Source organism: Aythya ferina, assembly GCF_964211825.1.
Source record: "Aythya ferina genome assembly, chromosome: 1".
Classification (NCBI taxonomy): domain Eukaryota; kingdom Metazoa; phylum Chordata; class Aves; order Anseriformes; family Anatidae; genus Aythya; species Aythya ferina.
Window position 1 is genome coordinate 193,245,157 of NC_140296.1, and position 3,915 is coordinate 193,249,071.

Below are 3,915 nucleotides of genomic sequence, written 5' to 3' on the forward strand. Positions count from 1 at the left end.
CCTGTTTTCAGATCACAGATCTGTTTTACAAATGGAGAAACTGAGTCACAAAGTGACTCACTAGAACACACAGAAAAACTGGAAGATTTCAAAATTCCCAAAAGGGCCTTAACGCATAAAATTTGTGATCTGTGAGATAAGTTGTAAAAATTGAGTTGGGGTATTCCAATTTTTGGATCTCAATTTTTCCCCAGTGACACTTTCTGTAAACTGTACAAAATTGTTTCTTCTAATGTTAATCTTGAATTGGACATCTGCCCAAGAACATGACTGAGGCCATGAAGTAGAGCAGTGTAGCCCTCTAAGTTGTAACGTTGAAAAAATAAGAGAAGAGGGGTTTTAAACCTAGAAAGAGAAAAAGAAAAAGGCAAGAATTTTCTAAAAATGCTCATACAAAGTCTTTAAAACTGTATCCTTTTTTAATAAGATGAGAGTAAGACATGGCTTATTTAAAAAAAAAGATCAAGTCCATATAATATGAGGAGGGCAAGATGGGAGCATGCATTGTTGGACCATTAATGCATCACTTGGTGGTTGAAATCACTCAGCCTTTGGCCTCAAAACACATGAAAAGCACGCATTAGGACCGCTGAAAGTCTTACCATCTTGCTGTGGAACTTCAGGTATACCTTACACCAACATCAGTGCTGCTCTGTATGTGAACGGTATCTAAATTCGAATTCTTCAGAGACTGAAGACGGTTTTGCCATTTCAGTACTTTATTTTTGTTTAAATCCAGAAGGTTCCAAAGCTATACTAGAATTCAAACTCACACCTCATTAAACCAACGACAAGATTAAAGACAGGCATACAAAAACCAAAGCGACAAATATGAATTTCTTTTTTGTTGCTGTTGTTTGAACATATAGCTCACAGTCTCCATAGTTTGTATCAGAGTACACTACACCAACTACGGAATAACAAATCCTTGTGACTTCCCTTCCCCCCACCCAAACATATTTATAGTGGTGATACTAAAAGGTTCATATTTCATTTCAGAAAAAAATTAGAGGTTCGGCACCGCACTTTCACTTAATTATTTGTACGTATATTACCATACACGTTTTATACAGCAATATGCAATATAAATGAAAGAAAACGTCGAATACTAAGATTACGGTGGCAGAAGAAATTCTGCATCTTAATAGAGTAACAGGTTATAATCTTGCATGCATTATTTCAGTCCGTATTAAGTTCTTTTCGTATTCTCGAACTACGAACATATGGAATTACTACCCCAACGTCCAGCAGAGGTATTTCCTGGGAGATGACCATGACGTTCACAAATGTGATTCCACAAAGAATTTAGCTGACTGTTTCAGCGATCTTAATCTCCTCTTTAGTTTGAAAAATATTATCGCTTTTAGGTTGATAATGCGACGGACGGATACACAGCCTCCACCACCAACGCCGGAGCTTTTCCAAATTATTCGACGACACACGTATTACCTTAGAGAAATCTATACACACCCCTCAAAGAAGCCGCCTGAGTCTGCTGCCTCTTTCCACCCCCCTTCTCCCCGACAAGAGTGGTCTCGTTCACTTGCCTTTCACACACATAACCAATAAAATTAATCAGCTGGAACACAGCATTTTTAAATCGCAGTAAAGCCAAGAGATGTTTTGTACATTATTTGAAGGGAACGGTCTTTTCATTTCCACGGAATAAGACTCTAATATGCTGCAGACAAACGCACTGCATGGGGTGTGGAGGACCCGAGCTGATTAGATTACCACAACATCAGCCTGAGGCCGCCATTTTTAGAATCTCTAAAGGACAAAAGAGGGAAATTAAAAAATTTGCTCCACATTTTTTGAAAAGTAACTTCAAAAGTATCATGATTATAATCAATTAATTACGCGTTATAAGTACAGCCATGGATATATCGCTGTTTTCTCCGACCTGAGCCCTGAATAACTGGAACGTTTCATTATTATTCCTTTAAGATACTGTAAATAAACAGTCTAAAATATTCCTAAATCTAGATGCAGCACTAAGCTTCTGCGTTCAACGACACGTAGTATGTACCGTGTTAGGGACCTCGGGGCTTTTCGCCACCGCACGTTCCCTAATGGCCAAGTATGGGGGAATACAGGACCTTTATAATCAGACTATATTATGTTTCTCTACCCTATTTAGTACTACACAGTGAACCGTTTGTTTCTCCTCCCCTATGTCTACAGCGATAGGGTCTACTCCACCAGCCTTTATTTCCTGAAGATTAAAATATGCCAGCCAAGGAGCACGAACGCTGGCTACAGAAACCGAAGCAAGAAAGGGATGCACCAGTATAACTACTTACAACCTCAAGAAAGGGGGTGGAGAGAATGATCCCCTTTTAAATTGGCACAGAAACTCTTTAGGACAGCTTTCCGTTCGTCCAGGTTACACCACGAAGCTGAGATATTAGCAGGGAGGCAGAGAAGGAGGCGGGGGTGTGGAAGTCAGCGAGATTAGGCCTATAACGAGCCATTTTAGTATCACAAAGCAAAAATATACGGGATGGAGGAAGAGAATAGGCTTCCCTAAGCTTCATAAAACTCAATACGCAGTGCCAATAACACACAAACCCCTTCTTAAAAACCACCAGTCTGAGGAAGCGTACGTTGTCACATAATAGCCCCTCCTGGCTCTTTTTCCAGGCATAATGCATAAATCTGGCAGAACTGCCAAAAAATTCTCCTCAGCTCCTCCAGTTACAGTAACCCGCCATATTCACAAGATATAGCGACAGCCTGCCATTTTCGAGCCAAACCCCACAAAAGGAAAAGCGAATTGAAGACAACTTGAGGAGAATTTCAGCACGTTTCGGAGGGGGAGGTGGGAGCCTGCCACCCCGGGGGCAACGAGGCGTCCCCGTCGCATTTTGCTCCCCCTTTTCTTTTTTTTTTTTATTATTTTTTTTTTTGCCACCCCCCTCCCCCCCCTCCACCTCCCTGAGGCACCCCCGGTAAAGCCCCTCAGAAACAACCCGAGACTCACCTGTAATGGTGACACAGGCCAGGCAGCAGGACCCCTCAGCCGAGCCCCTCTCCTATCCCGACCAAAACAATGCCGCTGCCCCACTGCGGATGTCCCTGCCCTGGGCAGGACTCACCCCCCTCCTCAGCAGACCCGGGCGAAATAAAAAAAAAAAAAAAGAAAAAGGGAAGAAGGAAAGGAAGAGGAGGGCCCCCCCTCCCCCTTCAGGAACCAGCTCGGCGCACGGAACCCTACAGGGAGCTAGCCGGGGAGCGCCTTTTGCCTCGGGACCTGCGTACAAACCCCGCTGCCGCTGCTCCCGGGTCTCCCTGCTCGCAGCCTCCTACGCTCCCCTCTATGTCACTGCCTCTCGGGGAAAATGGCGGCCGCTCTCCCCTCCCTCCCCCTGCACGGGGCTCACCCGCCCCGCCTGGCAGGGGCAGGGTTACCAAGGCGAAGCCAAGCGGCCGCCATTTTGCTTGTGGGCTGCTGCTGCTGCTGTTGCTGCGCGCCCGCCGCCCGCCGAGCCCTCCGTGTCCATTTTGCAACTCAGCCCCGCGGCCGAGGGAGCGGAGCGAGGGGCGGGGGTGGGCGAGAATAAGGAGAGGGGGGTGAAGGGAGAAGTTGTTCGGCGATACAGGGCGGTGGTGGTGGTGGTGGTGGAGGAGGGGAGCAGCCCGGGCTGCTCTCGGGGGCTGCTCCGTGAGGCGCGGGCGGGGAGGGGCAGCGGCTGTGGTGGCGGCGGGCGGCAGCGGGAGGATGTCTGACTCACAGCTGCATCCTCTGGGGCAGGATCGCTAAAACTCCGTCCTCGGCTGCTGCTTCTTTCCCCCTTCCCCCCCCGCCTCCGCCTCGGCTTCCTCCTCACGCCCGGCATGCCGCTCGGCCCTACCTATCCTTGGCGGATCTCAACCCGAGGGGTGCGTTTTGGCCATTAAAATCGTATACGACAA

At 47.1% G+C, this 3,915-nt stretch overlaps 1 protein-coding gene across 9 annotated transcripts in view; it reads right to left on the bottom strand.

The window, feature by feature from the left end:
• KMT2E (lysine methyltransferase 2E (inactive)) overlaps positions 1 to 3,903 on the bottom strand; it is a 72,099-nt gene extending 68,196 nt beyond the window's left edge. For 8 of the 9 annotated variants that reach the window (XM_084510397.1, XM_084510391.1, XM_084510392.1 and 5 more), the window contains exon 1: positions 2,984 to 3,903. The gene's annotated coding sequence lies outside the window, so the exon portion shown is untranslated. The remainder of the gene's footprint in view (positions 1 to 2,983) is intronic. The other variant, XM_084510399.1, reaches the window with a different exon arrangement.
• Between the last annotated feature and the right edge of the window lie 12 nt (positions 3,904 to 3,915).